This window comes from Ochotona princeps, unplaced genomic scaffold (assembly GCF_030435755.1).
Source record: "Ochotona princeps isolate mOchPri1 unplaced genomic scaffold, mOchPri1.hap1 HAP1_SCAFFOLD_2017, whole genome shotgun sequence".
NCBI lineage: Eukaryota > Metazoa > Chordata > Mammalia > Lagomorpha > Ochotonidae > Ochotona > Ochotona princeps.
Window position 1 is genome coordinate 17,501 of NW_026699171.1, and position 10,000 is coordinate 27,500.

Sequence of the window (10,000 nt, forward strand, 5' to 3'; positions counted from 1 at the left end):
TTCGCACACGTGGGTGGCACAACATGAATTCTTCTTTAAGGAGTCCCGAACAACCCAACTTTTTCCTTTTTCCTTTGCTCTCTCTACTTTCTCTGACCCCTTTGATCCCTGCACTAGGATGCTGTCAAGTAAAAAGCAGTCCTCTCCTATCAGTGGGTGCTGGCTAATGAACCACTGTGAGGGAAGCGAAACACATCGGAAAGTGGCTTGGTGATGGAATACGCTGGGGTGCACCAGTGACACCCAGGAGGAGAAAAGCCAAGCCAAAACAAAAAGTGCCTCCCTGCCTGATACCACCCTCCCCTCCCCCACAAGCCCCAGGGAAGGAAGGAGGGAGAGAAGCTGTGTTTCACTGATGGTGGGTGGGTCTTGTGTGTACGTCTTGCAAGTCACCTCCCCAATCCACATCTCCTTTCCCAGGCCAGAGCTAGAGCCAGAGCCAGGGTCCAGGGTCCAGGGACATGTAAGGAGAAGCATGGGGCAGGCAGGGCACCCGCACCCCGCCTCCTCGTCAGAATGAGCCTCTGTGTGTGTGTGTGTGGGGGGGTGTGCCCCAAGAAAGCAGCAGCCTTCGTTTCGGAAGCCACTGGCTTGAGGGACGCAACCTCTCATTCAATTCCAAGAGGCCTCATTCATTGCCTTCATTGAAATGCAAATGGTTGGTTCAAAGTCCCGTTGTCTGCCAAAGGCTTCACTTTCTCTCCGCTCCACCCAGAGCCATACCTGCCCTCAGGCGTTTGTCAGTGAAAGGATCTGCCTCTCCGACTGGGGCAAAGGTCAGCCACAGTCGGTCACTCCCCTTCGCTCGCTCTGGAAGTGCAAAGTGGGATCTGGCCGCTGCTTTCTGACTCGCATGGGGCAGACCATGAGTGGTTCTCAGGAACGGCTCCCTTCTGATGTGGCCTTTCCATCGGCATTATTGATTCACTCTTCCATCCATCACCTTAACTATGTGAACGCGTGTTATTAACCTGTGCGTGTACTTCTGTCACTCAAACAAGCAGAACTGCTCAACATCAAGCATCCCTCCCTCTCAATAGAACGATCTAGCTGAACCGATTACTCAAAACACAGAGAGGAACCCCTTACCTGTCCTTGTGCAGGTGCGCGGGGCGGGGGTGGAGGGGCGGTGGGAGGGGTTGCAGGAATATACTAGGCCTGTGCCCCGTGCCAGGCCCGGTTCTCTGCTTGGATCGGCGTTGGACCGAGCGACCAGGACACAGCAGTCCAGAGCCTTACTTACATCTCACAGTCGGTGCCTGTTCAGAAAAAACAATTCCTCCATCCATCCATCCATCCATCCATCCATCCATCCATTTTATTTTTATTGAAACTCAGATATATATAGAGAGAGAAGGAGAGACAGAAAGAAATATCTCCTGCCCGCTGGCTGGTTCACTCCCCAAGTGGCCACCATGCTTCATAAAACTCATTTCTTATCCAGTTATAATTTCATTAAAATATCTCATGTTTCCCAATTGGATAAAAAACAAATGGTATCTAAAAGTCTGCATACGAACCAGCGTCGCAGCCCTATGATTTTATCCAAATGAAAATGCATATGAGAGAGTTATTTGCACCCTTACAGCTATCACAGCTCAATTCACAATAGCCAGATACGGGATCAACACAGATACCCATCAGCGGGTGACAGAATAAAGAAAATGTGGCACACAAACACTATAGAATACTACCCATTCATAAAAATTAATGAAATTGTAAAACCTGATATACCTTTTTTTAAAAATTATTTTTTAATAATCTTACTTGGTTGATTAGGGAACAGAGTGTCAAGGGCTACAGGGTGAAAGTGGGAAATACCATTGTTTCCACATCAATATCATTTTACCCTGTATCTGGGGTCAGGGGAAAAAAAAAAAAAAAAAAAAAAAAGGGAAAAGCCCCACCCAACCTCCCACCCATCCCAGATCCCCAACGGGAGGCACGCTCTGAGGCTCCTGCTCATACAGTTCTGATAGTTCATCAGTTCTGGACTGCTGCCAATGTCTCAGTTCCAATCGCAATGAACCCTATTCAGAATCCACTGGCTGACAGTCTCTTCATGGTTGGGGTTCTAAGATCAGCAGTTCAGTTGGAGGGATCTCTCTCCAAAGAAACTTCATCTGAGATGATCACAGGCCTGATTTCTGCGCGAGTCTGCTAGTACACAGTCCAACACCGTCCGTCACACCGATCGGCTTATGATCATGCTGGTCGTTGGGATTGCCGGGTTCGTTCTGTTTCCAGGCCTGTCTTCCTCGTGAACCGACGGGTGTCGTAGTCCGGTTCGATCCTGCCCGCTTCATATTCGGTCCTCACGCAGACCGGTTGGAGCTGCAGCCTAGTCGGGAAGTAGTTGTCCAGCAGGGGAGCCCACATTCCCCTGTCAGCTTTGCCTCCTCCCCCTGACTATCACATGTGCTGTTTGGGCGCTGCAACCACATCTGGTACGGCTCACCTCACCTTGGCATTCCTTATTGTGTACTAGTATGTGTCGCAACCGAACCTGGCTCGACCCACACTCTGTTCTGGCGCTCGGACTCACCAGCGGGTGATGTGAACAGGTTCAGCCTGGTCTTGCCCCCAATCCATGCCATGTGTATACCAGTGGGATAATTTCCATAGCCTGTTCTGGGCTGTTTCCTATTTGTGCTGCTTGCGCTTACCTGCAGGGACTGTGTCCTGCCAGAGGAGTTGCCCAGGCTCCTCCATCAGAAACTCTCCCAGTGCCAGGTTTCACGCATACCAGTGGGTCCATGAGCCAGCCCTGTTCAGTCCACCTCCTGTCCTAGCAGGAACAGTGGTGTTTCCTGACTGTTCTTCAACCCAATCTGGTTCTTATTGTTGGACGGTGAAGGATCCTGAGGTGGAGCCGGCAACCACACGCCAGTCAGGAGGACCCTGTGCGCGCGTGCGCGTGTCTGTGTGTGTGAGTGTGTGTGTGTGTGTGTGGTTGGGAGGGGTGTGTGTGTGTGTGTGTGTGTGTGTGGTTGGGAGGGGTGTTGCTGAGAGAAGGAGAGACAGAAAGAAATATCTCCTGCCCGCTGGCTGGTTCCCTCCCCAAGTGGTCGGGGCTGAGCAGAACCAAAACCAGGAGCCGGGAGCTTCTTCCCGGTCGGTCTCCGCCACACAGGCGGCTGCCGATACCGAAGGCTTTGTGCCATCCTCGACCGCTTTTCCAGGCCACAGGCAGGGAGCTGGACGGAAGTGGGGCAGCTGGGACTCGAACCGGCACCCGTATGGGATCTCGGCACGTACAGGCCGAGAAATGGAGCCACTAGGCAACCGCACACGCCTGGCCCAAGCAACAACTCTTGCCTTCCCCTCGTCTTCTTGTCTGGTCCGGGGAGATGCACGCTGTCGACATCTCTGGCCCAGGCCTTGTATGTTTGGCACATACGGCCTGATGATCTATGGGTAGCTTGCTGTTTTAGTTCAGGCAGGCCTTAACGTGCTCTCCGACGGGAGCTACGGCCTAGCTGACAGGAGGAGTGCCTGCCTGCCTGCCTGCCTGCCTGCCTGCCTGCCTGGCGTTCCCCTAGCAGGCTGGCGGGCTCCCAGCCCCAGATCTTGGGACCGTCTGGGGGCTAATGCGGTCCGGCCGGCCTGCCTGATGTAATTTTTTCACCCAGGCAGTCCCGGCGCTTTGCTGACAGCTGGGTGTTGTGGCCTAATCCGGCTGGCCCGCCCGCCCGCCCGCCCGCCCGCAACGCACCCACCCACCCGCCCAGCCATTTTGGCTCTCTTTTTGCCTGACTGGGTGCAGCGCCCTAACTTGATTCCGGTTCTCACGCTCCCTCTCCACCACCCCCCACCGCACCACCCCCGGTTCTTGCGTGCGCCAGTGGGTGCTGTGGCACAATCTGAGATGGCCCACCACCAGTCCCAGCTATCGCCATTGGGCTGGGGTACGGCAACCTAGCCTGGCCTGGTCCATCCCCAGCCCTCCTGCGAACTGTGGGGTGCTAGCCAGTTCACAGTTCAATCCAGCCTGGCTTGCGCCCCAACCCGGCCTGGCTAATTATATGTGTGTTTTGGAAGGCAGCTCTTCTCTGCGTTCACATCTATCTTTCTTTTCTTTAGGATTTAGTCACTAGGCTAACATGCCGGCCGGACCCAACCAACCAACTAACCAACCAACCAACCCCTTGTCTTTGATGGACCGTGGGTGGGTGGGTGGGTGGGGTGTGGAGGCGGAAGAGTTGGAGGGTCAGCTCACCATCTCTTATTCTGCGGAACTGAAGGGAAAGGGTGCTCTGAGGGAGAGACTGGGGCACCTGTGCCTGAGTTGTGGGTGTTGTGTGCGGTCGGCTCTGCGGACAAGTCAAGGGGACTTGAGGACGGCAGAGCAGGAGGACATATGGGCTGGCCTGTGCCCTTCCTGCCCGAGGATTTCTCTGGTGGATTGGGAATGAAAGGCCACTATGCCGACGTGAAGGCCTCACAGGTGGCCTTACCTGACACCTACTTCTCCCTCCATGTTCTGGATCCTGGCCAGGAACCACTCAGCGTGCAACCACTTCTGCTCACAAATTGGAAAGAGAAAGCTGTGTGATGCCCCCTCCTGGGATAGAGAGAGAGAGAGAGAGAGAGAGAGAGAGAGAGAGAGAGAGAGAGAGGTGAAGAGGCCCAATCCCAGCCTGGCTGCTCCCTTTCTCCTTTTCCTCATCTGGACCTTACCTGCAAATGGGGAACAGAGAAGACTGAATTGTTGTCACATTCTCACTAACTCAATTTCAATCTCTCTCTCTCTCTCTCTCTCTCTCTCTCTCTCTCTCTCTCTCTCTCTCTCCCCCTCTTTTCCTCTCTCTCCTTTCACATCCCTAACCTGTTTCCATGGCACATCCTTTCTGTCCCTGAGGAACTTCTTGGGTCTTGCAAGAGCTCACAGGAAGGACAGGCAGACGCAAGGGCGCTGCAGAATAGCTTCACTGGCTTTTCCTCCACTTTCATGTCCCTGTGGCTCCACTTCTGATCTAGCTCCCTGTTTGTGCCCTGGGAAAACAGCGGAGGGTGGTCCAAGTGTACGGGACCCTGCACCTGTGTGGGAGGCCTGGAAGAAACTCCCAGCGCCTGGATTCGGATCGGATCCAGTCAGCTCCGGCCGTGGTTGTGGCCATTTGGGGAGTGCACCGGCGGATGGAAATCTTTCTGTCCGTCTGTCTCTCCTTCTCTCTGCAAATCTGCCTTCCCAATGAAAATAAGTCAACCTCAAGGCCAAATAAATAAATAAAAATAAAACTAGAGAACAGAAAGTGAAAGCAAGACAGTGGGGGATACTGGCATTGTGGCACCGCACACACGCTCAACAGCCTGTCAGCAGACACACTGGCCTTGCCGTATGGGAACACCGATTTCATCTTGTTCCTGGCTCCTGGCTTCGGCCTAGCTTGGCCTCAGCTGCTGTGACACAGGAGGGAGAGAGCCCTTCCACACTTTGTGACAATACCGCCTAGGGAGGGACATCCAGGAGAGACAAGGGTGGAGGAAAGGTCTCTTGGCACATATTGTGGGAACGGACTTGGGGTGAGGCGCTGACTGGGTTGTAGCTGTGTGTGTATAGGGAAATCTTTGCTGTACCAATGTGGTTGGGGACATTGAGATGGACTGAACCGGGTTTCTGATTTTTGTGAGACAGTCTTTCTCTCTCTCTCTCTCTCTCTCTCTCTCTCTCTCTCTCTCTCTCTCTCTTTCTCTCTCATTACTGGATGAGGTTCCCCGGGAGAGCTGGGCTTGGAAAAACGTGGCCCAAGGGATGAATCTGGAACTGACCCCTGGGCTCGACACTCAGTGTTGTCGTTGTGATCTCTTGTCTTTGCTCTTCCTGCTCCCCCATCCTTCATCTTCCCCGTCCCATCGCAACCCCAACTGACTCCAAACCAGAAACCCCAGCGTGTTTCAAGAATCCACTCGTGCTGTCTGCGCGCCATCTAGTGGCCACAGTATCGGATCGGACAAGAGGCGAAAGCCAAGATGGCGCTGACGGCAGAAGCCAAGATGGCGCCCGCGTCTGAACAAGTCTCGCGAGGCCTCGGGGTGGTGGTCGGCGTGGAGTTTGGGGGGGTCGAGGAAGGAGGAGGGAGGGAGGGAGGGAGGGAGGGAGAGAGTCGGTCTGGCGCAGGCGCAGTAAGCACAGTCGGGCTTCTGGCTTGCTGGCTGAGCAGTGGCGGCGGTGCCGGCGGTGGGGGGAGGGGGGAGGGGGGAGGGGGCCGCGGCGGCAGAAACCGTCCTTCCGCCGGGCCGGGACTGCACTGTGCGCGCCTCTCTAGGTGCTCCTGCCACGTCCAGGCGGGGGGATCTGTTACCTTCCCAGGGATGTTGCCTTAGTTCTTTCTTCTTGGATCTCTCCATTCCTTTTAGGCTCTGTTTCTCTCTCTCTCTCTCTCTTTCTCTGTTTTGCTCGCCGATTCCCGCTTTCCTCTCTTTCTTTCTTTCGCTTTCTCCTTTTCACTGTCTCCTCTCCTTCTCCCACTCCCCTACATCTCCTAGAATTTCACTTGTGACTCCCACCTTTATTTGACAGTCTTCATCCTTACATTCTCTGCCTTCCCCTAGGTTGTTCTTGAGTTGTTTTTTCTCGTTCAATCTTTATAGGCCTTTCTCTCGCGTCCTCATTCTGGATTTATTTTCTTCCCTCATCGGTGTGTGTCTGGCCGTTGTACCTGCGTGTGTGTGTGTGTGTGTGTGTGTGTGTTCTCCCCTAATGTTTCCATTGCTTCCCTTTATGTTGTCTTTCTCTTTTCTTAGTTTTTGTCTTTCTTCTTCTTCTTCTTTTTTTTTTTTTGTATTCTTACCTTTGCCTTCCTTTCAGTTCTCATTCTCTCCTCCCCCCAGCCTCCCCCCCCCGTTTCTCTCTCCCTTTTCTCTCTCTCAATGTCGGTGTTTTCATTTTATTTTCTGTCTGCCTTCTTCCTTTACCTTTGGCTTCCTTGGTCCTTCTTAACTTGTTTCTCTCTTCTCTTTCAACCTATATATGTTTTTCTCTCGCGTCCTCATGCTGGATTTATTATCTTGCCTCATCTGTTTTACTCGTGTGTGTCTGTTTTTTTTTTTTTTCCCCCAAAAAAATTTTGTTCTACTGTGTCCATTGCTTCCCTTTATGTTGTCTTTCTCCTTTCCTAGTTTTTGGTCTTCCTGGTTTTTTTTTTTTTTCTTTCTTTCTTAGTTTTGCCTTCCTTTCAGTTCTCATTCTCTCTCTCTCCCCCCCCCCCCCCGTTTCTCTCTCCCTTTTCTCTCTCAATGTCGGTGTTTTCATTTTATTTTCTGTCTGCCGTTTTCCTTTACCTGTGTGTGACCAAGTCTATCCACCCTTCCCCCAAGACTGTACTGATAGGTCAGATGTATCCTGTCACAGTAGATGCGTGGTCACTCACTACTACAACTCGATTCTCCCCAAGCCACGCGACCTGGTGTTCCATGCATCAACACCGAATGTTAACATTTCACCAGTGACGGTCACGACACAGTTTGGTTCTAAATGAGAGGCAAGGCAAAGCAACCGACCTGGCGGCCGGGACCAGCCAGCACCCCCTGCGAGGGGAGGGAGGGAGGGCGGCAGTGACACACATTTCCCTGCCTATCTCGGCTTCATTGCCTGGCTGCGTGCATCCAGCGTGCTGTCCCTTTGTCCCTTGGTGCTGGCTGTCTGACTCCACCTGGTGGCAGCCGTGCTGTAGCTGTAGAGCATTCTGGAGCCGGCAAGGGCGAGCAAGTGGGTGGAGAGCCCGGGACAGGATGTGACAAAGTCCCCAAGCTGCAGGCGGGAGAGTCCCAGCCCTGCTGGGACCTTGGTGGCTCGTGTGCTGTTCGGAGATTGAGCCTGGAGGCTTGCAAGTGAGCAGGCAGGCAGCTGCGGGGGTGGGTAGGTGTCTGCTCGCTCCCGATTGTAACCGGGCTGGAGTACCGCTAGAGTGCATGGGGTCGACCAGCACACCCTTTATCACTGCCACCGTGCACTAGGGGACTCGATCGGGGCCGTCGGCGGGGCTGCGAGGCCACGGCCACCGGCCCGACACTTGTCGCCTGCACTAGGGGACCCGGTCGGGACCGTTGGTGGGGCTTGAGGCCACGGCCGCCGGCCCAGACGCTTGTCGCCTGCACAAGGGGACCCGGTTGGGGCCGTTGGCGGGGCTTGAGGCCACGGCCGCCGGCCCAGACACTTGTCGCCTGCACTAGGGGACCCGGCCGGGGCCGTTGGCGGGGCTTGAGGCCACGGCCGCCGGCCCAACACTTGTCACCCGCACCCTAGGGGACCTGGTCGGGGCCGTTGGCGGGGCTTGAGGCCACGGCCACCGGCCCGACACTTGTCGCCTGCACTAGGGGACCCGGCCGGGGCCGTTGGCGGGGCTGAGGCCCTGGGCCGCCGGCCCGACACTTGTCACCCGCACCCTAGGGGGACCTGGTCGGGGCCGTCGGCGGGGCTTGAGGCCACGGCCACCGGCCCGACACTTGTCACCCGCCCTCTAGGGGACCCGGTCGCGGCCGTTGGTGGGGCTGTAGAGTTGTTTGCTTTTCTCTAACTCCTGGGGTCGACCAGGTGGCCACAGGAGCATGCCCTGTGGGCGATGGCTGTGTTTTTGGGGACTTGTGACCCGGGCCCCCATCTGAGGGGCGGCTGTGTCCCATAGGTTGTCCCTGTTGTCCCCTGGAAGGGCATTTCTACACCTGCAGTTGTCATTTTGGATCTGCAGGTAGGTGCTGACACGCTGTCTCCTGGTGACTGTCACCGGAAGAGCTGGGCCCCTGGGTTCGCGTCTGGGGCGGTAGGGGGGAGCGCGATGGGCTGCCGGCGGCCTGGCGCTGGACTGCGTTCCCCCTGCCCATCCGGCGCCGAGCTCCCTGCCTGGGTTCGTGCGGGAGCTTGGTGTGCGATCCTGGTTTAGCCCTGCGACGGTGCCACCATCTCCGGCTTAGAATTTGCCCCGAGAGCGGCAGAGGTGAGGCTGGGCGCTGGGTCCTATACCCGTGTCCGTCTTCTGCCGCAGGTGGCCCGCTGCGTGTAGTGGTGGCTGACAGAACCCCCTCAGAACTGAGTCTCAGTGGTCGTTGGCTTTATGCCGCGTGTGCGTGTCAGGCGTTCCTCCGCTGGGGTTGGCCACCGCTGCTGAAGAGGCAAGGGGCTGGCGAGGCTGTCGACGGACCCCCCTGGCAGCTGTCCTCGCTGGGCGTGACCCCCTGTGCCTCGTGTGATGTCATAATCCTAGACCGAGACTTGATCGATGTGGTGATGTGGCGCTCTCCTGGGCCGGGCCTAAGCCGCTTACAGACGAGGGACGGCCATTCATGGCGAATGCTGCCGAGCTGCTCGTTCTGTCTTGCGGGCTCCTGGTTCCTCTTTCCCCTGCCTTGGCGTGGTGGGAGAGGCCAGGGGTGCGGAATCCGGCTCGATCTCCGCTCCCTCTGCCTTGTGCCGCCTGAAGGTGCTGGCGTTGGGGGTCCAGGCGGGGGTCCTCGGACGTGGCGGACACCCTTTGCCCTCTGCCGTGTCGGTGTGTCATGGTGTGTGGGCGGGCCCCGTCCCGCGGTGGTGGTGCGGGGCTTGTCTGGCAGAGTCTGACCCTGCTCAGCTCTCTGCGGTGCTCCTGGAGCGGTCCAGGTCGTTTGCCTCTCAGGCGCCTGGAACCGAGTGGTGCCGTCGCTCCTTCACTGCCCCGGTGTGCTCTCTCCCGGGTGTGCCGTCGCAGCCTCGCTGGTGTGTGCTGCTTGGTGCGTGGGAGTCCCTGGGGGGTCGAGGCGGTAAGGAAGAGGTAGCGTGGGTGCAGTGCAGGCCCGCTGCCGCTGCTGCTGCTGCCGCCTGTGGCCTTGCTTGGCCGCTGGTGTCCCCTGCGCGTCTGTGGGGGGGCAGGTGGCTTCCTTTCCTCTACCGCAGACCCCTCCGCCCGGCTTTGGGCTCGCCCCGCGGGTTGGGTGTTGCTCCCTCGAAGGGCCCTCTCGGCCTGGTGAGAAGTGCGCTCGGGGTTGGTGGGGTGCGGCCCGCCTTCGGTGAGAAAAGTCTTCTCTA